Source organism: Vespa crabro, chromosome 7 (assembly GCF_910589235.1).
Source record: "Vespa crabro chromosome 7, iyVesCrab1.2, whole genome shotgun sequence".
NCBI lineage: Eukaryota > Metazoa > Arthropoda > Insecta > Hymenoptera > Vespidae > Vespa > Vespa crabro.
Window position 1 is genome coordinate 3,274,768 of NC_060961.1, and position 27,720 is coordinate 3,302,487.

A 27,720-nucleotide genomic window follows, 5' to 3' on the forward strand; every position below is an offset into this window, starting at 1 on the left:
TAAGCACTCTCACAAGCGATGACTCCACTTGAGCTTCAACCAGCCGCTACGGAGAACGCACAAGGAACATTGGAGTGTCACCGGTGTATCCACCTTACAAGGGGTGCTCAAATCCCTGAGGAAGAAGAAAATCACACGTAGTAAATGTACCTTCCGATCGTCTTAATCATTACAGTGTTGTCTTTCTTATCTTAAATCGTCTAATCGACGAGAAGATATGGTTTTTCTTTAGCGCGTTAAACGCAATTCCTCTTGGCTCGTGGATCGACACGACCGATGAAGAAAGAAAAAGAAGAAAAAAAAAAAGGAAAAGGAAAGGACGAGAGTTGGTATAAGGAAAGAGGGCAGACGAGAAGGATAAGGAAAGAAAATACGAAGGGTGAGCCGGCTCGACACAGGCACGTATTGAGCGGCCGAGTTTTCGGAATCTTCCCTCCGTACTCCACCCTTCAGGAGTATTGCTTGAGGAGCCTCGAGTGCGCCGAGGGTGCGTGCATTGTACGTCGCCCATCTTATATGCACCACCCACCCGAACGCCACCCCCGAACGAACGTCGAGGCTACATCCCCCTCCACCAACCCCGTCCACCTTATACTTGCACTCTTTGTTCTCTTTTCCCGATCCCCCTCGTCCTGACCCTCTCTTTCTCGTTCTGATTCTCTCTAGCTTACCGTGGCCCTCGTCCTGGCCCTCGTCCTCTTCCAATTCCTCCTCAGTATACACGCTCGTACGATTTCGCACCCCTTCGCCGTCTATACGTCTACGACGACGACGACGACGACGACGACGACGACGACGACGACGACGACGACGGCGACGGCGACAAGATGAAGGGAGGAAGAGATGAACCGAGGGAGTCGCCGTCGATCCTTGAGAACGAGAAAGACTCTTTAACGGTCTCCGGGTGCTAAGGGTGCCGCGAGGATGTTTTTAAGGAAGGCTCTTCCGAGCAAGCATGCAAGAAACTCGATCGATAATCACATTCGAACCAGTAGGCTCGAGCTAGTTCCTGCTCTTTCGAACACTTTTTCTATCTCCCTTTTTCTCTCTTTCTTTCTCTTCCTTTCTTTTCTGCTCCACTAGAAACGGCTTTGACCTCGATGCGAAAGTAGTACTATGGCAGAGTAATAACGCCGAGGAAGGATTCCTTCAAAAGATCATCCGGCCCGATTTGAGAAAGAAGGCACAGCAAGAAATCTGTGAGAGAAAGATAGATATAGAAGCTCTCCACTGTGTGGAACGTTACCGTGATTAAGAGTAGTAATGAAAGAAATCTGCAACGCAAGAAGAGTTCCTCCACCGCGCTGTCCTGAGCCCGGGCTCTCGCCTTGGTCCCTGGTGCCAGTGAAAAATGAAATCTTTGTTCTCCGAGGCCGCCGGCTGTAGAGTCGACGGAGGCGTAGGTTGGTAGGTGAAAAAGCGGGGTAAAACTCGGCTGATGTTCCAAGCTTTCGAGGATACGAGAGAAAGAGAGAGAGAGAGAGAGAGAGAGAGAGAGGGAGAGAGAAAGGGAGATGGAGGTAGGGAAGGTGGAGCAGTAATCGGAATAGATAGAGACTTTCCTAGAGACAGGCCAAGGAGAATGGGCCATTCATGCACGGGAACCGAGTGACTTCGTAGTTGGAGAACCGCGGGATTGTAATACGTCTCCGGCACCGTCGTGGAGATTACGTCCCTGTGTCCCGCGGGGCTGCAATATCTTGCATCTCCCTCCCTCGGGGTCCAACCTCCTCCTTTTTCTCCGCCTCTATCTTCTCCCTACTACTCCTTCTCTCATCATCCATCTCCGATTTCTTCTCTTTCAGACTCTGTTCTTCGTATTCTTTTCCCTCATCTCCGCCTTCTCCTCCTCGTAGTCTAGAGAGAAAAAAAAGGAGGAAGAGAGAGGAAGAAAATCCGGGAGTACTGGAGACATTCGAAGGATGGTAGAATAAGAGTAAGAGAGAGAGAGAGAGAGAGAGACAGAGACAGAGATAGAAAAAGACAGGGAAAGAAAGAGAGAGAGAGAGAGAGAGAGAGTAAAAGGGAGAAGAGAAGCGGGAAAAACTGCATCCGCTCAGAGTCACATCCGCGAACCCCCATCGGGTCTTAAGAAATCAATTAAACGAAGAGAGCTTGCCACTAGAGGGAGGATGACGAAAAGAAAAAGAAAGAGAGAGAGAGAAAGAGAGAGAAAGAGTTAGGGATGGAGACGAGCCGTTTCGTCAAGTGGATGAAGCGGGGAAAGACGAAAAGACAGACGGCGAAAGACGGAACTCGCAGTAATCAGAGGATCTTCTGAATATGTGTAGCATTTCTGTGTTTTCATGTACGTGCGCGTATGTATTGAATTCTCTTGCCTCCTTCCAATTTTCTTTTCTGTTCCATTTTCTCCCTTTTTTCGTCTACCTATCTATTTCCCTCCTTATCGTTCTTCTTTACCTTTAACTACCAGACCATCCTATTTCTTCTCATTTTTCATTCGAGGTCCGCGATTCGTTAAGTGCATTGAGATTTACGTTAAAATGAAAATCCAGCAATTTTTGTCGATTAAAAGTAGATGTCCGTTACAATGGATAAGGAGTTTGGTCCGTGGATAACAAGGCATATAATCTCTGACTAGTTCCGGCCGGCTAACTGATCGACAAGAATAATTTTCCTTCGTCTTCAAATGACGAGCCTATCTGAAGCAATGCGGGCGATTCCAAAGAGTGAAAAGAAGATATAGATAGGAGGGATGAAGATAGAAAAACATCGAGAGAAAGACAAAGAAAGAGAGAGAGAGAGAGAGAGAGAGAGAGAGAGAGAGAGAGGGGCCAGTAGAAATAACCGAGTAAAATATCGCGAGAGGATCGAAGGAGTTGGCGAGGCCGGGAGAGAAAGACGAGAACCGCGGTCGGAGGGTGGTGAAGGGAGGCAAGGCGGAGGAAAAGGGATAAAAAGTAAGGGGTTGCCCACCCTAACCAACCACGTCTAGTAAGAAGCATTGGAATCGATATCATTGCAACGTGGGCTCCTCCATCCAGTCTACTCCACCCCCTCCACCCCCTTTCCTCTTCTTCCACCTCCTCCTCCTTCTCCACCTCCACCACCTCCTTCACCACCACTCCCATCTTCTCCCTTTTCGTTTCCTGCTCCGCAACAGCGCTCGTCATCAAGCCGACTCTTAACTCTTTCCTTCTCTGTCCTTCTTATACTGCTTCTCGGCTGCTGGCTGAGGTCGTCGAGTCGGCAACCGACTCCTCAGAACTCCTGTCTCTCTCTCTCACTCTCTCTCTCTCTCTCTTTCTTTCTCTCTCTCTTTCTCTTTTTCTTTCTCTTTTTCTTTTTCTTTCTCTTTCGCTCTTATCTACTCACGTTCCGATCGTCTTCTCTTTCTCTTTGCGTTACTTCTAATCGAGAATTCGTTTGTTTCTCGCTCTTAACAAGTACGCCAAGATGATCCGCTTCAACGTTTTTCCTTGAGTGCTTTATTTTCGTCGTACAGGAGGTTTCCTGTTATATCTATCCGATATCGACGAATCTCCACTTAGATGGAAATTACGATTGCTCGAAGAAACGTATTCTTTATCTTTTCCTTTCTTTCCATCCATTTCATCTTCGTCGATGCAATTATGATTACTTTATAATCTTATCGTTATTTAGATTCTCTTTGTCTTGAACAGTTCACCGTGAATTAATTGGCGAACCGTTGCTCGACATACTACTAGAAATTTAGCTGGACGTTTAATTTGCAAAGCTTTTTTTTTTCTCTCTCTCTCTCTCTCTCTCTCTCACACACAGCCATAGACGAATCAACGGTATTAATGAAATTCGATAAAACGAGCACAGTTCGACTACTGCAAAAAGAGAGAGATGAGAGCGAAAGAGAGATCTGAAAAGCGAACGTCTCTCTCTCTCTCTCTTTCTCTCTCTCTCTCTCTCTCTCTCTCTCTCTCTCTCTCTCGCTCGCTCGCTCGAAGAGCGCACGCATCGAATCGAGACGAAGTTCGGAGACTCGCAAGCGGTCTGCGAACGAACGAACGAGCGAACGATTCGTCGAAATCACCCCATCGAAACTCCATTCGACTGAAGGACGATACGCTTTAAGTCATGTTCGCAAGGAAGGCAAAGTATGGAGAGTTGAGACGGCGAAGGGCGTCGGGGGGAGGGAGAGGAGGTGGAGGAGGACGTAGAGGGGGGAAGAGTGGGGAGGTAGAGAAGGAGAAATAAGCGGAAGGATTCGAGAGAGGGAAAAAAGACTGGAACCCTTCTTTTCGCTCGCATTTTTTACGAGTGCCCGAGCCAGCGACGTGGCTAAGTAGGATGAAATTCGGTTTGAACGAACGAAGAAGGTTAAAGCACCCATAAATCTGAGACGAGGTTAAGCTTGGTATTCTGTCGTACTGGGTAATTAAGAAGTGCGCTAAGAGAAACTTAGGTATGATTGTTTCTCGAGCAAAAAAGACGTACTGGTTAACATTTTGAAAGGAGATGAAAATCTTCAAAGATTCCTCGTGGTTATATATATATATATATTTTTTTTTTCTTTCTTTCTTTCTTTCTTTCTTCCTTTCTTTCTTTTCTCTTTTTTAGAAAAACGATTTGACCAACAAATATAAGTTCCTTCTTCCATGATGAAAAAGCAGAAAACAGTCAGTGGAATCGGCAATCGATAAGCCCGATTCCATGAAAGAAAGACAAAGAACGAGAGATAGATAGATAGATAGAAAGAGATGGAGAGAGAGAGAGAGAGAGAGAGAGAGAGAGAAAGAGAGAAAAAGAGAGGAATGGTCGAAGGGTCAGGATAGACGAGTCGAAAGTACGTCAATGCGTACGAGCACATTGAAGGCTATGTTAGAGATACCTTTCGGCAGATTCTACCGGTACGTAGATAGCACGTATTCGCGTTACCACACACGTTTTCCGTGTCCGAAAAACGGTAAAAGCTTGACGACGTGGAGAACACGTTGGTGGCACATAGATAGTCGAGGAAGAGGCAGAGGAGAGATAGAGGAGGATGAAATGGATAAAAAGGAGGAGTAAAGGGGGAAGTAGCGAATGGAGAGCGCGGGACGTTTAAAGAGAACTTTTTCTACACGGCAATTTGGCAAACCTCATGTGTGCGCGAACGCCGTTTTCGAGGACCTTCGAAACTTATATCCATACCGCGTCAAGCACACTTTTATTTCTCTCGTCGAACTACGACGTGCGTGTCCCTGTCCTTCCCTTTCTCTCCTCTTTATCTCTGTCTCTCTTACAGATCTCTTTTATTGTGAGATCATCTTTATTAGATTCCGCATCTGTGCTAAAGCTCTGTATCTCGTAACTTTATTAGGTATAATACTCTATTCATTTTATTTCATTTTTTCTTTTTTAAATATCTTTCATTCTTATAGACTGTTTTACTTTATCTCATTAAATTATTTCGAATTATACGAGTACGAACATTTTACATCCTCAACAATAGGAGTGTACGTTAATTATTTTGTGCACTCTAAATAAATGACATTATTCTCGTATTATCTCCTTACTATTCTTTTTCACGAAATATACGTATTTTGTAAAAGACGAAAATTTATCAACAATCGGTATTCTCTTTTATTGTTATCAAAAAGCTTTAAAGAATGAGGAGAGAAGAAAAGAAAAGCCAGGAAAGAAGATTTTCTCTCGAATGACATGTGCGCCGTAACGTTTGCGGAAGCGTTCTTATCCTATGCGTTAAAGAAAACGGGAGGTAAACCGGGAATCCATGACGGCGGAACAAGATAATAAAATTCAAATAGAGAAATAAATAAGCAGTGGGATCCCTCCTTTAAGGATCTTTACTTCGAGGGAGACCTCGCTCGCTGCCTTTGGAATCATATCCTCTCTCTCTCTCTCTCTCTCTCTCTCTCCCTCTCTCTCTCTTTCTCTATCTCTTTCTCAATCTGCCCCTTCTGGTACGCCTTAGTTGCTCGGTGCAACCCTTATTTCAAAAGAGATGTCAGTGATCCGAGATATCCTACGTAAGGAAACATTTTTTTCCTATTGATGTCGAATCGATAGTTTTTTATTTCCCAATATTGTTAAAATTTATCATTAAATGATGAGCAATAAGATGTACGAAAATATATATATATATATATATTTACTAAATAAACTTTACGAATATTTTAATACAGAAACAAGAACAAGATGATTTGGAATTTCTGAAGATATCCAAACAAGGTTCTTTTCCAAAGAAAATCTGATAATTTGGGACGACCAATCGAATATTATTTTTCCATCTTTTCCATAACGCAAAAGTCGACTCTCAGGCTGGGGTTGTGTGGATCCTGGAAAGCAGGTGAAAAGGAAAGCAGTGAATCGCGCGCGTTACGTAATATTATGCGAACCGTGAAGCGCGAGGTTCGAATGGCTCGGCACTACGTATATGTATTCCTAAAGCTTATCAAAGCTTGCATGTGTTCCATTCGGGCGTTCGCACGCACGGCCCACACCCCATTCGAACCACGTGAACCCACGGTTCGTGTATCTTCCAAAGCCCTGGTCTTACCCTCTCTCTCTCTCTCTCTCTCTCTCTCTCCACATACACATACTATATATACACTTTTGTCCTACCCTCCTTCCCTCTTATCCGTGTGTAATTTAAACTTTACCTCCGACAGGAAGCCGAAAACCGCATTAAGATTTTTTAAGGTTATGCGAGAAAGCTCGTACTTGGGCCACGAATTCGTTCGAACTGTTCTATCATTTTAATACACAAGCAAGTATCATAAGTTTTGTCGGCTGATCGAGAAAAGAAGCTATCTGATATTCTGATAATTTTTCATTATATCAATTGGTCATTCTTTCTTCGAAGAAAGAAAACAGGTATCTTCGATATATTTAAACTATCTAGTAAAAATGGTGACACGTATACATGTCCTTATCAACGATATTAGAACGTAATTAAGCGCTTATTTAGAATCCTCGCAGAGACGAAACCCGATTGCCCACTGCTTTTACCCTCATATAGTATTTTCCATAGTAGAATACGACTATCTTTCTCTTACTCTCTCTCTCTCTCTCTCTCTCTCCCTCTTCCTCTCCCTTTCTCTCTCACCCTTTTCTCTTTTAGCTCTTCGCTACTACAAGCCCGCCTTAACCCAACCTACCCCAAACCCGTACAAGGGAAGTTTCAACTCCAATTTGCCATTTCGTGACTGCAGCGAATCTTGCATTTTTCTTTCCCGAACAAACGTCTATCATTCTATCACGAATCGCGAAACTTTTGTTCCCGTGTCTCATCCTACCTTCCGGCTTTGCGTGGAATGGCCTCTATAGTCGGACGTTTCCTTTCGAGCTCGTAAGATAGTAGTCTATGGATTGCCTCGAGCATCGAGAAGTCGAATTCTTCGAGCGAATTTTCGAGTTTACACATTATCCTAAACGAACGATGAAAAATAAAACGAAACCAACTCCTTGGCAAATCGACAATTGTTCATCTATCGGTGATCGATCTCTTAAAACGAGTTCTCCGGCGAGGACAACGCATTCACGGCCGATTTGGAGCCGATGACTCGAAATCCATTGCATCCCAAACTTGAATCATCGAACGGCACTCAGCTGGAGGAAAGCCGGGAAATAAATATGTGGAAGCGAGGAGTGAACAAACGATCGGCCGATTGTAGCCTCGAGCGAGCTTTCGAGAGATATACCGAGAGCGAGCGAGGGCAGAAGATGGACAGAGAAAAAGGGAGACATTGAGAGAGATAGAGAGAGAGAGAGGGAGAGAGAGAGAGATTGGGGGAGAGGGAGGGAGGATGGGAGGGAGGATGGGAGGGAGGGTGAGAGATAGGGAGAGGGAGAGGAAGAAAGACACAAGAGGGCAAAAGGGTGAGGATGGAAAGGGCGAAGGCCGGGGAGGTGGAGGAGTGGCACGAGACTCCTATTTGGTCGTTAGCCAGTTGGCTAATTTCCAGTAGATATCATGAAAGCGGAGTCCACACGAGGGCGGTCGGTAGAAGTAGGCACAGGGGTGGCTCTGGTCATTCGATGATCCACTCTGCCGGCGTCGGGCCGCAGTCATCGCTTTTCAATGATTTTTACTCCCTTTTCCGTCTATTCGTAGCTCGTTCACCCTGCATCACTAGCAACAGCAACAGCAGCAACAGCAGCAGTAGCAGCAGCAGCAGCAGCAGCAGCAACTAGCAAAGCGCCAGGCTTTTCGATGATTCTCCTGTTACTGCCTACGCTGTCGTGCAAGCTTTCCAACGTAAGCCCTCGATTGGGGTAGGTTAGGCAGGGATGGAGTTGCCCGTCCATCTCTCCCTTTCTCCGTCTATCTCTTTCTCTTTTTCTCTCTTTCGTTCTCTTTTACCGCGTATTCGTACGAGTGTGCCTGGGTGTACTGCTCCTCCTCCCTACTTTTCTCTTATATTTCTCTCTTTTTTTTCTCATTTCTTCTCTCTCTCTCTCTCTCTTTCTCTCTCTCTTTTTCGTCCTCTTTTTCTCCCTTACTATCTGCCCACGATAGAAATTGGTCTTCAAACGATAAATCGTAGGATCCAGAGTAGTCGACGATGAGCGTCGCCTAAGCGTAACGATTCTCGGCCATTCAAAAAGATTGATACTCTACACTTGCAGGTTTCATGACGCGAGGATTCGCATCGTGGTCTACTTTTTCTCTTTTTCTTTTTTTTTTTTTTTTTTTTTTTTTTTTCGTTAGGACGATATGTTGAAAATGTTGAAAGGAGGCGGGAGAATGGTCATTGTTTTGGAAAATAGTATTCTTACGAACGACCCAAGCGAATGTATAGAAAATTCGTTCAAAGAAGAAACGGAAGACAGAGAACAAGGAGAAGCAAGGGAAGGTGGGAGAAGCTGGTTTTACCGGAAAATCGAAGAATCCACCTTTTTCTCTATAGAAGTCGGTGCATAACGATGATGGTATACGGCTCTCCCTACCATCCGGAGGGTCCACGTAGACGCGCAAAAGATTCGTGTCTATTGAGGAAGGTTCTTCCGCGAACGAACGAGATGGAGAAAGCGAAAAAAAAAAGAGAGGGAAAAGAGTGCAAGTTACGCTCCCGAGAAGAAGAAGAAGCAATAGCTTGGCAACGACGACGACGACGACGACGACGACGACGACGACGACGACGACGACGACGACAACGTCGTCGAAGGGATGGGTAGAAAGGCTTACCAGAGAATGGTGGATGAAGAAAGCTGACGGATCTGGAGCGCAAAGTGCGAGGAATATTTACGAGTCGCGTTTACAGTCACTTCAATAGACACGACGAATAGAAGTAGAGAGAAAGAGAAAGCCTGCGAAAGAGTGATAGAGAGAGAGAGAGAGAGAGAGAGAAAGACAGAAAGAAACAGAGAAAGAGAGAGAGAGAGAGAGAGAGGGTGTACGTATCAAGGGGGTGTACGGATCGACGAGGTGGGGTTGGACCACTAACGGTACTTTCGCGGCAGCTCGCGGCGCCACGCTGATAAAATTTTGTCCACTGTCTACGTTGATTCAAGATCGCCTAACGTGTCTTCATACGGACGACACTTGTTTGGCCGCGCTTAGAAACCCGTATCCATTGTAAGGATTTCTTAATGACGGAAGAAATTCTATCATACACGCATCCGTTTAGGACGCCTCGGTGAGCGGGGGGGTGGCCTGTTTTGTCTCCGGGGGTGTGAAACCTAAGGATCGACTCGAGAGACGACGGGGCCGAGCCGGGTAGATCATTAACGCGGCACGACGACGTGTCATTGGCGTTGAACTTCTCTGGTTCGAGCACGGAAACCGTCCTCCACCTCCTCTACCTCCTTTTCCTCCACCTCCAACCTACACTTATATCCCCACCTACTCTCAGAGTTGCCGACCACGTTCGAACTTAAAAGCTCGTGATCGGTTCGGTATACACGCGATAAATCCTTTTGCGATCCGATCACGACTTCCTCTTGTCCAAGATAATCCTTGTTTATGATTATCAAGATTTCTTTATTTTCTAATGCAGGATTCTTATTCAATGATATTTGATATAGACCTATCGACAAATTCTTCTTGCGTACTTTAAAAATGACTGATATCGAAATACAGATCGATATCATGTTATCGAATGTATCTGCGGCATTGAACTTTATGATGAACGATAAGTACGCAATTATATAATTACGCGATCGTTCGGTGCTCGAATAATGGACGAGAGAGATAAAGAGAGAAAGAGAAAGAGAAAGAGAGACAGAGATAATTTGTCGTGATAATTTATCAGCTGCGGTTGATATATTGCCTGGGAATTCATCGCTGAATACGATGAAACGATTTATTTTCGTGTTGTCCATTATAACACCGAAATATTATAATTTAAACGTAAATAAACATTCGACGGCGAAAGATAGAAAAGAGAGAAAGAACAAAAATGGTTTTCATCATTCGCTTACGATCATTTTCATTCATTGATTTAATACCAACGAACGACGAAAGATTGTCGATCCTTACCTTTTCAGTCGATTATCTCCGATCCTTTTCTCACGGTGTTTGCCCTAAACTCGAGATCGATATCGACGAAGAGGAGACAAGAAATGCGAATTTCTCTTGAAGTGTTCTCCTCAAATCCGACGATCGATTGATGATAGCAATCGATGGCGCCGAAAATGTACCACGCATGATAGAAGAATGTTCCCTGATAATATAAAGGGATTAAATTAGAATCTAATTTTCGCGAGATGATCAGACGCAGGCGAGTGTAAAAACGCGAGTCGCGATTCTCCCGAAACCGTGAAAAGAGGGCAGAGCCGAGCGACGCGAGAGCGTTATACGTAAAATCATCCACCGTCATCGATTCCCTCCCATGGTCCACCCTTTGTAGGGTGGTAGGTAGGGTGGGTGCTGGCGGGGGTGGTTTTCCGGACGTCGGTGCTCGCCCTCCTCTCTCCCTTTCGACCTCCCTCTTGCTCTCTCTCTCTCTCTCTCTCTCTCTTTCTCTCTCTCGCGGCCGCCACCCCAGAGGTCATCAAACACCCGACGTCAGCCTGGGTAGAAGCGGCGAATGGGCTTCGAACCGGCCATTTTTTGTCTGGCCAGTCAGTGAGACCCAGGGATCAGTGAATGTGTCCGCGGGGGGTGAAAGAGGGTGAGGGTGAGGAGGAGGTGAGGAGGCGGAAGAGGAGGCTGCCGGATGGCAAGAGGTGGAGGAGGAGGAGGAGGAGGCCGCGAGGTGGCTGATGGTTGCAGGGCCGAGTGCAAGGGTGAGTGAAGGGGTGAGTGTGCAGCAACCATCGATCAGCCTCGAGGCTGGACCGCGCAATGATTTTTACCCCTTTGTCCCACCCTACCCCCCTTGGTTGCCCCACGGGCCACCGTCAGCTATAGTTAAGCGCCGCGCGCACCGTACGCGTGCACACGAGCACGCGCGCGCGCAAGCATGCATTGTCGGCACACGCGTGCTAACATCGGCGCATCTACATTTATGTGTACCTGTCTATGTACGTGAGTACGTACGTAGCTACCTACCTACCTATGTGCATCTATAACTTTTTCTCTTCGTCTCTCTCGTTCTCCATATTAGCATCACTCTCTCTCTCTCTCTCTTTCTCTTTCTCTCTCTCCCTCTCTCTTTCTCTCTCTCTCTCTCTCTCTCTCTCTCTTTCTCTTCCCCTTTCTCTTCTACCCTCTTTCTGTCTCTTTCTCTCTTTCTCTCTTTCTCTCTCTTTCTCTCGCTCTCACACACATTCTCTATCTCTTTCCCTTCGTTCTCTCGTAGGTTCTGGTACCACGGAAACGCGTCTCCTCTTTCTCTTTCTCGCTCGAAAGCTGGCAGAGGCCGCCTGGCCACGCCCTCCACCCTCAACGTGTAGCACCTCCTTTCCCTCTTTCATCCCGCGGCCACCGTCCACCCCCCTTTTCCTCCTCCTCTTCCTCCTCCTTTTCGCCCACCACCATCGGCAGCCTGACGTCCGTGCGAGCCCGGACCGGCCAGCGCACGCTTTTTTGCATTATCTCGTTTTCGCAAAAATATGCGGACGCTAATTCGCGGGGCTAATTCGTCTCCTGTCATCTACCCTTCTTCTCGTCCGCGTCGCTCGTCCTATGTCCTACGTCCTATTCGTACCGGTCTCATTACCAACGAATATTCGCGACTGTTTTTCCAGTCTGTCTCTATCTCTCTAGCTCTCTCTCTCTCTCTCTCTCTCTCTCACTCTCTCTCTATCTCTCTCTCTTTCTCTCTTTCTATCTTACTTTTTTTTTTGAAGCTTAGAGCGTAAGGCTTATAGATTTTTTTATTTTTTTCATCGTCAAATTCAATCTCAATTTATCGAAGCTCGATAAATCGATAAACTTGTTGCGTCTTATTTCTTTCAAGTTCTTCTTCCAAAATTCAATCAAATTTAAATCGAAATTTAATCAAAGTATATTCAATGTCATTGTTAAATCATTATCAAATGACGCATCTTATATCGCTCATAAAAGAATATGAATTTTGATTCTAATGATATCACGTGTGGGCTAATTACAGTTGATCATTATTTTCGATACGAAAGGAAATTCATCAAACAAACACGCGATAACGTGGCACAAAGTTATAGAAATTTTATAGGTATCTCATATTTTCGTAACGTCATTATTCTTTCATATATAGTAAAAGATGCGGTTTTTTTTCTTTTTCGTTCCATATTAATTTGCAACGCAAATTATAGTGGTGATGATGATGATGATGATGATGATGATAATGATAATGATAATGATAATGATGATGATGATGATGATGATGATGATGATAAAAATAATAATAATAATAATAATAATAATAATAATAATAATAATAATAATAATAATAATAATAATAATAATAATAATAATAATAATAATAATTACTGTGCCGAAGGTTCGATTATCTACACTGCAAATGATTTTTCATTGCTATTTTAAAATTCTCTCTCTCTCTCTTTCTCTCTGTTTATTTCCCCAATAATATCCAATCTATCTTTCTTTCTTTTTATTTACTTCTCTCTCTCTCTCTCTCTCTTTTTCTCTCTCTTTCTTTTCCTCTTTCTCTTTTTCTCTTTCCCACCTTTATACACATGCATGCATATACATGCATATCTATAGTGAAACGAGCAAGTTTCATCTTTACCTATCTATCTACCTTCCTCTCTCTCTCTCTCTCTCTCTCTCTGTGTGTGTAAAAAAAAGGTACGATGCATAAGAAAAGAAAGAATAAGAAAGAACTAGAGTGTGAGATAGGGAGTTTGGAAATATGCGAGAACGTGACATCTGTCATTCTTTCACATGTCCGGCTCGAGTCCTCGATCGCGGAAAAAGATTATTTTATACGGAATGCTCGGTAAGCTTGTGTGTATATGTATTACACAAATTTCACACATGCACATGCACATGCACATACATATAATCATTATCTTTTTCACATGTCCCTGTAAAACTTTCGAGATCTATTTGGCTACTATAAGAAAAAATAAAATGAACGATAAATTTATTTTATACCGATAAGATATTATCTTTCAATGAAATTATCAAGATCGCGTATGTACAAGTATCAATTATTTCATATTATATATATATATATATATATATATATATATATATTATACTATGATTTAAATTATGTACATTTTACTCGTGATAAATTTTATTAATATTGATAGATATGGTTGATTCGTAAAATCGAAGGTAACAAAATTTACATTTACAATTCTGAACACGATCCGTTAGAAAAGTGTTCTGGCTATCGTTATTTCGAGAAAGAAGGATACGCTTTTGGGAAATCGTTGCGACGTTGGATACGACGGGCGTGCACCCATTGATATGTAAAATTCACGACATGCTGTCGGATCCGCTCGGAAGGACGCGCATCGACGCGTGCATCGGCCGTTCGATAGAAAACGGCAGGAGGATGGATGGTGAGGGACGTAGAGGAAGAGGAGGAAAGAGGAAAGGCATTTGTCGAGCGAGCTCGTCGCACGCTTTCGAACGATGCCCAGAAAAATTCAACAGAAATTAGGTGGCGGCCATGAGATTGGAGCTACGAGAGATGAGAGGGTGTAGAGGGTGGGAAAGTGCATTATCAGCTCTTTCAGTCGCGTAGGATTAACTGGATACCGGCTCGGCCGTGGTATTAAACGATTTCGTTCTACGCCGACGCCATGATTCCATCGAAATTATGATATGACCGCGATAAGTCGTCTCGTCTCGTCCCGTCCTGGCTATCGCGTTAACCCTTTTTTTCGTCCTCTTAGAGAGAAAGTTAGAAGAGGGATACACTTTACACGTTCACACACAGAGGAATATACACACATATATGTGTATGTACTTATCAACGATTCGATTTAGTAACATCTGCCTTTTTCTTTATCTCTTTACTCGTTCTACTTTCGAAAGCAATTTTGTTCAGTTTTCTTTTCGCACATCGCGTCAAAATAGTCCTGAAGTTGCGAGATCTGAACATTAAAAAAATATGAAACTAATGAAAGAAGGACGATAACTATGCTCTTCCTCCTTCTTATACGATCTTTTCCCCTCTCTACGTCGATCCTATAAGCTACGTTAAACCTACACCGTAATTACTATACATAACACCTGTCATTACAGTTCCAGGAGGAAAGCGTGACTGGACCCTAAGCGCCCAGCTCCGTTGGATGTTTAACGGGGATTCTCGCGTGGCTGCCACGTGCCAAATGGTCCAATTTACTGGACGACAGTTGCGTTCTCCAATTAAAAATATAACGGTCCTTATACACGTTTTTTTTTGCTTCTTCTTTTTCGGGTTAGAATGCGAAACGCAACTTCCGTATCCTTTCGAAAGAATTTTAGAGTTTTTAAAGAAAAGTTTCGTGAACGTTAGATGTTTTATTTTTTTCTTTTTTTTTTTTTTTAACAAAGCAGACGCGATGATCGTGATCCCTTGAAAATATAATTATTTCCTTTATTTTCCTTAAACATTGTGTTAATTGATACAAGGCCTGATCGATGATGCTCGAATATGTAAGATCGTTATCGTACAAAAAAAAAAAGGTAGAATGCTCGACCTTCAAAATTTTCTTTATATATCTCGTACCAATAGTTGTTTGATTAAACATTGAAAGGTAATAAATAAAATCTCTCTCTCTCTCTCTCTCTCTCTCGCTTTCTTTTTCTCTTTCCTCAAATCGTTTATACAATCGTTAATGTTATATATCCAAAATATCTATGAAAATAAAAAAAAAAAAATAAAAAAAGAACGGAGAAAGAAATAAAAAATTAAAAGAAAAAAAGAAAGAAAATAAAATAAAAGTGAATAAAAAAAAAAATCTCTTCGTTATATTTTTCGTTTTACTTAGAAAACCATTCGATATCCAATCGTTCTTTACAAATCATTGTATTAATCTATGAAAATACCTTCCGTTCCGATCAATCGTCGCTACGTCCATTTTGTTTGCGATTTTCATGCATTTTTAGAATTTTAACAGAGGTCGCTTCACTTTTCTCTGTTTTTATCTCTCTCTCTCTCTCTTTTTCTCTCTCTCGTTCTCTCCACTCACTGTTTTCTACCGCCGTTGCAATTACTGAAAATTGCATTGCCTGTGAATTATATCGAAAAAGAGAGAATTCAGGGCTAATCGAGTTATATGATGAAAACCACTGGCGGTCAGCTAGTTTACCGCCAGGGTTTGCATTCTGCATCCCAAAGCCAGTCTCATGTGTTGTGGAAGGGTTGGAATAAATCGCAGTAGTATGTTCGAAATAACTCCCTTTTCCTCTTTCTTTCTCTCTCTCTCTCTCTCTCTCTCTCTCTCTCGCTTTTTCTCTTACACTGTATTTCACAATAGGGCATTTTGCGATCGATGAGCGAGATTTGAATCTTCGAGGGAACATTCGTAAAGAAAATCAGCAAATTAGTGTGAAATTAAATATATTAATAATTTTGAGATGGGAAAAGGGATCAAGCGAAAACGATCGATATTTTCTCGTTATTCTCACGAAAGTTCGTATTCGGCTCTCGAGAAGAAACAAGCGTTAAAAATTTGTGCATAATTAAAGCGATAATCCTCTCTCTTATTCTCTATTCGTATTTTTTTTTTCCTTCTTTTTTTTTTCCCCCAGAAAATAATACAATTTTCGTTATTAACATACGTGCATTCGTATCATTCTCTATCTCCCTAATTAAATTAGTGTCTTAAGAGGCTTCGTTATATTTTTCCCAACAATCCCAAAAACAGCTATAAACTCTATCGTGGCTCTTGTAACATAACTACTATTTCACCGCACGCTTCAATGGACTTTTCGTTTTCTCCCCTCTCCTGTGCGTCGCTATGAAATAATAAAAATTCATCGAGATGGCAGGCGCAGGTGGAAAAGTGGGGGATGAGAGACCAGGCAAACCAGGCAGGAACATTGCTGTAGGGGAAAAAGTGAACGCAGCAATAAAATTCAACTGGTCGGGATGTGAAAATTTCAAAATGCGCGCGCATTCGTTCGGACGAGCAATTTTTAATATCGAACACTACGATCTATCGGAAAGATCGACTATTTGATGAAAACGATCAGTTTCAGTGAAGAAAGATTATAGTAGGCCTGACCGGTAGAAAAACAAACCTGTGTCGCGAAACCGGAAGTTAGCTCGCAGCTACTAAAGCCACCGTACAAAAGTTTATGAGTTGTACACGGGATGGGGTTGAATGGGTGGCGCTCGGAAGAGCGGCGAAAGGGGGGTAGTTTGGCAATGTGGTGGTTCGTAGTATGTGCGTGTGCGTATATGTATGAAAGAGAGAGAGATATATAGATAGAGAGAGAGAGAGAGAGGGAGAAAGAGAGAAAGAGAAGGCAGTAGGGGATTGAAATCAGAGACTAGGCAGTACGGTGGAACCCGGGAAACTGACGAGAAGAGGAGAGGAGAGGAGAAGAGAGGAGGAAGAGGGCACAGAGCTGTAGTATTCGAGGAAGAAGATAGACGCAGGCGAGCTTTGATGTACGAGCTTGCGCCGCGAAAAGAGAGAAAGAGGCAGTGGGAGAGAATAGGAGGGACGGATAAAGAGAGAGGAAAAGAGAGAGAGAGAGAGAGAGAGAGGGTAGAACGAAACGAGTGGAAGAGACAAAATTTTCGCTGGCAAAGGGATGATATACGATTTTATTTGCCGCTGGGGATTCTGAGCCGTCCTTGATGGGGTTTGCAGTCCAACTGTCCGGCACGGTACTGTCCGATACCACCGTCCAACGCGGGATAATGAATAAACTTACGACATGTTGGAAAGAGTCGCCAGATTCTAAAAAAAGGAATAGATAGGGTCAGGATAAAAAGAATAATTTTTTTTTTATTCCCTTGGACGATCATTTTGCACTATGTAGCAATTAACGCGAATCGCATTACTGATGTTTGAGTCTGATCTAAAAACAATTATCGAGCAAAAGATTTTATCTGACAAATGATTAAAGATAATCAAAATAAATGAAATATACAATAAATACTTTAAAAGGATAACTTTAAAAATTTTACTGTATTTTAAATTTCATTTCTTCTTTGATCTTTAATGATTCGCAGAACAATGATAATTTCACAATTTTTGATCGAGCCAGTGCGTTCAGCTAAAATCATTGAAAATGCGAGCCATATCATTCGATGATCCTGAAGTGTTCTCGGATGGGACAACGCGTGTTAAATATACGTAAATACATACATAGATACATTCGTGCATGGTACATGCGAGTAGCATTGTTCTGTGATATAGTTTCAAGGTGTAGTTGTCACTTTACAGAAAAATTCGTATTAGCCCTGAAGCCGTTTGTCGAAATAAAAGGGCAATGAGGAAAGTAAGAGAGAAGACGAGTGAAAGAGGAGAAAAAGGGAGAAAGAGAGAAAGAGAGAGAGAGAGAGAGCGAGAGAGAGAAAGAGAAAGAGAGAGAGAGAGAAGGAGAGAGAGAGAGAGAGACGACGTGCCAGATGCGATTAAAAGAAGACGAAACGTGTCCGCATATATGCATATGTGCATATACGTATAGATATACATATATATACATATATCCATATATATTCCGCTTATATGTATATGTATATATGTATAAAACGATAGTTGGTAGTAGTAATCGAAAGCGCATGCGCTTCGTTTTCTCTCTCTCTATCTCTCTTTCTCTCTCTCTCTCTCTCTCTCTCTCTCTATCTATCTCTCTTTTCCTCCCTTTTCCTCTCTTACACTTTCCTTCTTCGGCTCTCGCGTACATAAGCGTCAGCGAGATTTATCTGGCGATGCGAGATCGGGAAACACGAGGGCTGCATGCGTGCGTGCAGGTGCATGTGCTATGCACGTACGTGATTCTGCGTGTTCCGATACGCGAATACGAGGTATGACCGAGGGAAAGAGATACTGAGAGAGAGAGAGAGAGAGAAAGAGAAAGAGAGAGAAGATCTATGTGTCCAGCAACGAGAAAGAGAGGGAAAGAGGAGGGTCAGATAGGCTACAGGAGGGAAATGGAGGACAAGCGCGAAAGGGAGTCCGAGAGAGTAAGAGAAAGAAAAAGAGAGAAAGAGAGAGAGAGAGAGAGAAAAGTAGGGAGGGAACAGAACAGCTTCCAATCCGTTTCTCTCGTGGAAGAGCGAGTTGAACGGAGAAAGAGGAGGATGAGAGGAGATGGAGGAGGAAGAGGAGGAAAAGAGAGAGAAGGTTGGTAGAATGAGGTACGCAGATAGAGAGAGGTCTGAGCGACGGCCAGAGGGTGGTCAGAGAGTTAGAGAGAGAGAGAGAGGCAGAAAGAGAGAAAAAGAGAGAGAGACGGGTGCAGAAATAGAGAAGAGAAAGAGAGAAAGAGAAAAAGTGAGAGAGAAAGAGACAGAGAAACGTGAAGGTAGGGAGAAAGAGAGAAAGAGAGAGAGAGAGAGAAAGAGAGAGAGGGCGAGTTGACGGGAGCATAGTGGGGATGGAAAGAGACGAGGGGTAGTGAAAAGGAGACCGAGATGCAGGCGGCAATGCGTCGAACGAGGAGAGTCAGAGGCTGACCAAAAAAAAGGACAGACGCTTCAATTCATTGATCGCCCAGCGGTCCGAGCGACGACGCGCGGGTTAAAATAAAAAAAAAAAGAACGCTGGAGAGGGCGCTGGAGAGTAGTGGAGGAGGAAGAGGAAGAGAGGTGGAGAAGAACGAAACGGAGGGCGTTGCGAAAAATCTCCGCGCAAAAAGTGCGCACGGAAGGGAAGAGGTTGTGAGAGAAAATGAGAGAGAGAGAGAGAGAGAGAGAGAGAGAGAACGAAAGAGGAAAGAGAAGACGAATTTACGAACGATAGAAAATCACCAAAGTCAAACTCGCACGATCTTTTTTCCAGTCCAATGCGTATGTCGACGCTTTCTTTTCCTTCTTCTTCTACTCCGACATTTTTTTTTTTCTCACATACTCTCTCGAAACGCAAAACGAAATAGCGAAGTTTAAAAAACGTAAAATCAATTTGTAATGCCTTTTTTCTTTTTCTCCCTTTCTTTCTCGGTACTTGTCAGTCGATTCTCGATAATCGATGCGCTGTACTCCCGCCGGAAGATGAACCTTTTCGCTATACTTTAGAAGCGTACAAAAGCGTAATGAAGCGCGTTAAAAAGAGAGAATATTTGCCAGCCGATACCGATCTCGTGCGAATCGAAAATTATTAATAGAAACGTATCTTTATAAATTTTCTTTGTGGTTAGGTAGACGTAGTACGAAGATACCATGAAACTCTGAAGGAAAAATAAAAAAAAAAAAAAAAAAAAAAAAGAAAAGAAAAAGAACAGAAAAAAGGAAAAATAGGAAAAAGAAAAGAAGAGGGAAGAAAATAAGAAGATAGAAAAGATATTTGAAGATTTGGAGAAAAATCGATGCGAAGGAAGGAAGCAGGTGATGGGAGGATACACCTGGTCGTGGAGGGAGTTTCTTACTGGGCTTCAATGAATCCAAAGATCCTTCGAATCACGCAAAACCGGTGAGTGTCTTGAAGGAGTTTCAAAATTCTCACAATACGCTGTTTTCGTTCCAGACGAGCGACCTCGGGCCGAGTTTCAGTACTCTCTCTCTCTCTCTCTCTTTCTCTCTCACTATCTCTCTCTCTCTCTCTCTCTCTCTCTCTTTCTTTCTCTCTATCTCGACGAACACGAACATCTGTATTTTGGGAAACCCCTTTTTGCATTTCGGAGACAGATGCAAATGAAAGGGTTCCCCTTGGATGCAAGAATGCAAAAGAAATCGCGGCTTTACTCGGGCAGAACCCTTTTGCGAGTTCTCTCTTTTCAGCGGGATGCCTCGCATTCTCTTGACGTATGATGCATCTGCTCCGCGCACACAATATCCTGCGATTCCTCTCAAATTCACTCGCGATTCGGCGAGGTCATTCCTGCCTACATTTTTCCCTGAAATCCTCCTCCTACGCTCGATATTGTCTTCTCCCCTCGCGTACGCCTAACCGAATCTCCTTCCTCGCGGATGCTGCGTACTCCTCTTTCGTATCTACAACCATCATATTTTAGTTTCGTATTTCGAGCTCGTACAAGAACGATGTGTTCTCTTGATTCCGTATTTTACGTCGATTCTATCAACCTAGTGCCCTTTAATTGAAAATAATTACAATCGTTTGGATAATTATCAAATGATTATTTACTTGGTGCCAATATATTCACTGTTAATTTACATTTACTTTCTTTAAGAATAGAATGAATGTATCGAAAATCCAACAACGTATCGAATTATCTAAACAGTCCAGCTTGATTCTTTTCGAACGTAAGCGATGCTTGTGCGGCGTGGTTTGTTTTCCTTCAGGACGTCAACCTTCGATGTGCAAGGGGCGAATCGCGTGCCGTGGCAGATGTGAGAAGTTTAAGGGTAAAGGAACGTAGGGTGCTTTTGGTAAGGGGGAACTGAGAAGAACCATCAGGTAATAATAAGGAAACTAGAAACACCATTCTTTAGGACACACGCGAATTCTCGCACTCGGTGACTTATATAAATTCATGACTTTTGTTCTTCAACCGTTCTTCCTTTTACTTTTCTTTCTTGAATTATTGATTAGACAGACACGATGTCTCGTCGAAAAAAGTAAAGATCCGCGTAAGCCATCCATGGTAGGTACTTTTCCCGAACGACAACAATGGAGATAGAAAAGTGCAGTCTACGAGGAAAAAAAAAAAAGGAAAAGAGAAAAACTGTAAAAGACAGTAAGACCTGGACTTTCATCATTAGTGTCCCGTTCGTGGTATCAGGGTGCTTTACTGCATCTTTTTCTCTTCTCTCTTCCTCTCTCTCTCTCTCTCTCTCTCTCTCTCTCTCCGTCCTTTTCTCCCTCCTCCTTCTCCTTTCGCTCTTCTCGAAAGAAGAGGAACGCGCGCCCAACGATGCGTACCTTTGAAGATGGACTCCCGAGTTTTATTTCTTTCTCGTGGAGAATGGAAAGCATAAATTGTGCTGGGTTTTATACGGCGAGGACGAAAAATATAGAAAGCGTCTGCGATTCCAAGCATGAGAAAAATAAAGATAGAAAGGGACAGATGCGGCTCGATAACTTGCAGAAAGAAGTTATCAAAAAAGTCTGTCAAACGTGAGTTATCGTGAGACTTTTCTCTATTCTTAATCCAATGGCCGAACTTCAAAGGCCAGAAAAACATTCTAATATCACGGTGCTCGTTATTAAAGATGCAGATTTCCACTTTGAAATCGTTTGGACTTTAGAATTGCAAGAACTGTGCGATGCTTCAATCCGACTCGAGGATAAAGAGAAAGAGAGCGAGAGAGAGAAAGAGAGAGAGAGAGAGAGAGAGGGAGAGAGAGAAAAAGAGATATAAGGGACAACAATTTGACGGAAACAACAAAATTAAAGACGACGGAAACGAAAAGTATACGGAAGAGGTTGAAAGAAAGCAAGAGCGCGTATGACTAAGAGAGATAATGAAAGGGAAAAAAAGATATACGAAAGGTCTCCGTCGAGTAATTGGAGTTTTTCTCTCCTACTTTGTTTCATTTCTTGAAAGGAATCTCTTACTTCCCATTTCTCTTATGCAATGAAATTTAATAACATGAAATACAGTCAAATAAAATATAAATCTTGGAAGAGCGTTAATCTATTCTGAAAGAAAAAAAAAGAAAAAAAAAAAAAGAAAAGAAAAAAGAGAGAGAGAGAGAGAGAAAGAAAAGAAATAGAAATAGAATTCCTTCGAATTGATGTTCGTGACAGAGATATGGTTGTGCGTGATCGTCAATTAGATAAAGAAAGAAATAGGGAGATTTGTAACACGCGCGAAGTTTCGCGGGATCACGGACGATAAATCTTCGAATTTCAATGTGGGGTAGAGCTTTTCACCTTCGCCGATCGTAAGTCCCCGAAAACGAAACGAAATGAAACGAAGGGGGGGGGCCCTACGTCACCGGTTTGGCGTCTACCGGCAGCTGCCAGTACGTCATACTTTTTCTTTGTCTCAAAGGACCCTTCTCTCTCTTTCTTTCTTTCTTTCCCTTTTCTCTTTCTCTCTCTCTCTCTCTCTCTCTCTCTCTCTCTCTCTCTTCTTTTCTCTTCTCTTTTCTTCTTTTCTCTTCTTTTCTCTTCGGTCGGTGCTCTTTGGGGGTAGAAAGCAGAGCCACGCGCCCGTGGCAGATGTTTCGTGACGAACGTCCCCTTTGCCTTCTTCGTCTAATACGCACTTATACTTGGACTTGCATTCGTTCCGCGCCGTTTAGAAACCACGGGCCAAGTAACTCGCTTCATATCGCGAATCTCCAATTTCATTAAATTTCACTCGATCGATTGAACTTAATTAAATTCATCGATTAAATTTGACTTTCACGTTTGATCCATCTTAAATTTCTAAAAAGTAATTTAGATAGATATACTTAAAAATTCATATATTAATCGTATGTTATTTAATTATTTCCCAATGCGTATTAACTCAGTCAAAGAAGGAAGATGCGTGGATGTGTAAAACGTCGCACACGTGTACGCATAAATAAGTGTACGTCTATGCATGTATCTCCAGAAGCCGCCCCGTACGATAACGCCGAGCTGTATGATAAAGAACAATTTAACGGTCTTGTTAAAGATACGAAACACGCCTACCGCGATAAAAGTGAGGCGCAGTATGGCGGCATTGCCTGGCGTAAGAGACGAAAGATTGAACGTACGAAATTCAAGAACTTACAGCCAGTATAAGTAACCGGATATAAGTAAGTTCTTGGATTTACTCATAACGAAAGAAAAAAAGAGAATTAACGAAATGACCCATCGTGACGATTTTTAAATTAACACCTGTTAATATTTAATTTTAAAAGAAACAAAAAAAAAAGAAAAAAAAGAAAAAAACAAGAAAAAACAAGAAAAGAAACAGAAGAAGAAAAGAAAAGTATTATCTTATACTCATTGCAACGAAGAAAGAAATATAAACGGAATGGATAATATTTGACATAATTTTCTAACAATAAGTAATGTTTCTCGCTACATTATTGAAAATATCTTGAAGGAATTTATTATATAATCGAAAAAAGAAAAAAAGATAGATATACGTATATCGAAAAGTAAGATAAGTTCGTGAGGGGCGATGGACGAACGAAGAGAGGCAAACGCTTCTTCCTCGTAGCACACGTCGTCACACCTGACGTCACATACTAGTTAGGGTGCAGATGGCCCCCCTCTCAAGCGTGACGTTAGGCCCCTACGATAGGGTACCTGGCGGCGTCTAGCAATATGCTTCTTTCCCTTCCCTTTTCTCCCCTTGCCACTTCTTTGCTCTCTTTCTTTTCTTTTCTTTTTTCTCTCTCGCGTGCACACTTGGAGGGCACATAAGGTAAGGCAAAATAAAACTTGTACCAAGGGGGCTCTCCTTTCCTAACTCGCACACAGCCGCAGCTGCTCAGGTAGCACGAGCTACTTCCACATTTACGACGATGGAACTCGTTTGAGAGTATCGTGGGGTGCTACGATGGCCCCATTGAAATTCCAACCAACCTAGACTTATTACCACGCTTCGAGAGTTCCTTCGATAGTGTGTACTAGCGCACGCAAGCAAGAATATCACCTTAATTTATAACTAATTATACTCTCGATACTTATATCGATTTCTTTCGAGTTACTTCATAAGAATATTATTGTCAAACTTTATTGTGATAGCGTACACGATTTGGTAGATAACAAAAAAGATACAAACGAATCGATTTTCTTTTCTTTTCTTTTTATTTATTTATTTTTTTTTTTTTTTGTTTTTTTTTCTTAACTTAAGTACTTCGATGCTTCTTCCATTCTTTCTTTTTATTTTTTTTTCCTCCTTTGTTTTTCTTTTCATTATATTTTTCACGCAGAATTTCTTCCTTTTGATCATCAGGCAACACTTAGTCGCCGAACTTGTTTTAACGAATCAATACTTCAATATAACGAACGTTTTATCGAGCCTGACATTTCTTTTTTTTTTTTTGTTTTTCTTTTTTTTTTGTTTTTTTTTGTTTTTTTCTTTTTTCTTCATGATGAAACCACGAAAAATCGGACAAACAATCGTTGTGGTTTTTAACGAACACGAGAAAAATCACGGTAGACGTTTAAGTATTTAATCTCCAATCGATAGGAACGATGATGGATTTGTGAGGTGCGAAAGGAGTATGATCGTAAAGCTGCATCAAATTGCTTCAATAAAATTGCAATTCGATCGTTATAATAACGGATGTTATAATGGATATAACGATCGTAAATTAGGAATGACCAATTTTGAAGGAGAGGAGAGGAGAAAGGAGAGGAGGATTTGTTGAAAAGCGAGAGGACGATTTGTATCGTCGTGTTTAGAACGCTCATTTCCTTCTAACTCTTTGATTTGATTAAAACGTTATGGCAAACGGTTGATTCTCCATTTGACTCTATTAACTAGTTAAGATTTGTAATGGTTTCGTAGGCATTAAAAGGATCATTAACGAATAAGAAAATCTTTTTCGGGAGAAATCTTTTAAGGAGAATCATCAATAGTAAAGATACAAAGATAATATCATTTTCCTCTTTGAGGACCCCCGACCGTGCACAAAGAATCCTCAAAATATCTGACTGGTATCCCAATTCTAATCGCTGACAAAAAGTTCTCTGAAGATTTACAAGGCGATAAATGAGCCTCGTGGTTCGACCGTATTGTCCGATATGTTATTCTCAATACAAAGTGGTCAAAACCTTCTTAGATATGTTCTAAACATTTCGATAATGAGAGGACGGTCGCTCCTTTCTACAGTAAACGACTCGAAAGAGCTATTTGTCGACGCTCGTAAATCTGTCCTGTTAATTCTCAGCATGAGACTTCCGGTTCTTCCGCTTGGGCGTTTACGTGGGCGTTTCGTGTTGTAAACACAATGTCTCAGCCGTAAAACCAGTTTTCCTTGGATTCTACATCTACTGTATATATTGCATAGATTTTCTCGTTTACGCGTTGCTCCTTGGCAGCCGGCTGAACTTTTACAGAACTTAAATTTCACACACCTGGATGAGCTCTCCCTTTACTCGTAATTGGGTCCTACGTTAAGAAAAAATTCGCTTTTAATTCTAACGGGAAAATATTATCGAGCAATTTACTCGAGTCCTTTTCCTCTTCTTTTTTCTTTTTTTTTTCTTTTTTTTTTTTTTTTTCTTTACGATCGAATTGGAAAAGACGAGCCGTTACTTCTGACAACAGTTACCAATTTGAGATCGAACAGAGCCAACAGATTGCGGCCTTCTATCCACGATATATCCGGCCCCAATTTTGAGAGTCTCGTGTCTAACGGGAGATTAATAGTATTAATAACGAACGGTCGGAGTTTAAGAACCGTTGAGGAGCGAAAAAGCGGCATTAACTTCGCCTTTCGGCCGATCCCGTACAATGACTTCGAAACATATGTCGAACGAACGTGCTCGGCTTTTTCCCTTTTTTTTTTCTTTCTTCATTCTTTCCCTCCTCCCACTTTTGCTCTATTTCGACGCTCCGCATCGTGATGCGTTATTAACGGACCTTGAGAGAAAAATTTTACAAGATAGATGAGGGAGAGAAAGGGAAATAGATAAAGAGAGAATTCGTTTTCACATATGAAAGTAATTCGTACGAGAAGACACGTGGGTGGAAGTAGGATAAGGAAGGAAGTAAGGTAGGTCGGGCCATCTGGTTCTCCTTTCGTTCTTCTTTTCTGGTCGAGGGTCTTTTAAATCCACCAGAGACATGCACCTTGAGACCTGTCTAGGCCAAGGACCCTCGAACGTAAGGGGCCCTTTAAAAATCGACCCTGCAAAACGAAGACATTGAGAACGATCTCCGGGTCCTCACCTTACAACCCTCCTGGTCCAAACCATCGTCCTTGAGAATAACCATCGAAAGCGATTCCATTATATTAGAATTATTATACTACTTCATGAATTACTAACAATATTTAATATTATATCATTTATCTCGATTATTAATAAATACGTTCATTTCTAATAATTATAAAAGACTGATAAAAATTTCACGATAATTTATCTTTGGATAAACGAGATTACGTTTTTAATAGTTTCGAACAATTTTTGTCTTTTTGTAATAATGCTTTCCGATTTAGAATTATTCTTTTATTTTCATTTATTTGCATAAATGAGCTTTGATAAATGGCTTTAAGCTTAGAAACAAAATTAGAAATATTTCTTTTTAATTTCTATAAGAACGATATAGCATATGCATGCACGCCCACGTACGCATACTCTCATACAAATAGGAAAGAAGAGAATCTTCTGGGATAGAATTGGAAAGACAGAAATTTATCGTGTTGAGTATCTTCATCTCTCTCTCTCTCTCTCTCTCTCTCTCTCACATTGCAATGGCAAGTTCGTCGCGTACGAGGATCTATTAACGTTACATCTGCAAACGTAGCGCGAGCGGGTTCCCGATGTGTTTGCACGGGAGATCAACGTATTGTTGACGATCGACCGACAAAGCCAAATTAATTTGCAAATCGTTCGCGGTTCGACGACGTTCGAGGGGGTTTGTCTGTCCTTCTCTTGCCGATCTTCTCTCTCTCTCTCTCTCTCTCTCTCTCTCTCTATCTCTCTCACGAACTAACCCCAACGCGTACTTAGGTACATGCATATACACATACGTTTACGTTCGTATACTAAGCCTCCTTTATCCATCCGTACGTACACACGTACTACGTGAAAGAGAAGAAAAGAAGAGAAGAAATCGGAATAGGTAGGAGAAAGTGCCGGTAGGAGAAAGACGAGGATAGGAAACACTGTCTTCGAATGCATATCGGAAGATTAAAAAAAACTGCAACTCTAGATGGTGCAGCGTCAAGCATTTTTGACCCGTATTTCTCCCGCGATTCTCCGACTCTCCCCACCCAACGCCACTTTTGTCTTCTTATACACAACGAAAAGAAGAGAGAGAGAGAGAGAGAGAGAGAGAGAGAGAGAGAGAGAGAGAGTGTGCGAGAGAAGAACTGCAATACACGGAAATAAGCGAGCAAGCATGTATGTATCGCGCAAACGTCCCGGCTACTACGCGTACGTGCACTTTTGTCCTACGTCACGCGTATTCAATAGCAGTAGTAGCAACAGCAGCAACGAAGAATTGTAGAAGAGAAGGAGAATCTCGGTGTTGAGGTGCTTCTCTCGATCGAAGGTACGAGACGAGGAGTACAGGGAGTTTCCGACGAGTTGTGTAAATGCGAGAAAGAGAGAGAGAGGGAGAGAGAGAGAGAGAGAGAGAGAGAGAGAGAAAGAAAGAGGTCGACTCGCTCGAGGTCTCGTGGGGGGACGAGCCGTGACAGTGAGACTTTTATTAGGGAAGGAATCAGCAAGCATGATTATGTACCTTAGAGCATCTCCACCTCGCCGATCACCCTT

General features: G+C 42.2%; 1 protein-coding gene across 5 annotated transcripts in view; it reads right to left on the reverse strand.

Moving 5' to 3' along the window:
* LOC124425560 (uncharacterized protein DDB_G0286105-like) overlaps positions 1-27,720 on the reverse strand; it is an 88,556-nt gene that overhangs the window by 21,521 nt on the left and 39,315 nt on the right. The gene's annotated exons all lie outside the window — the stretch shown is intronic.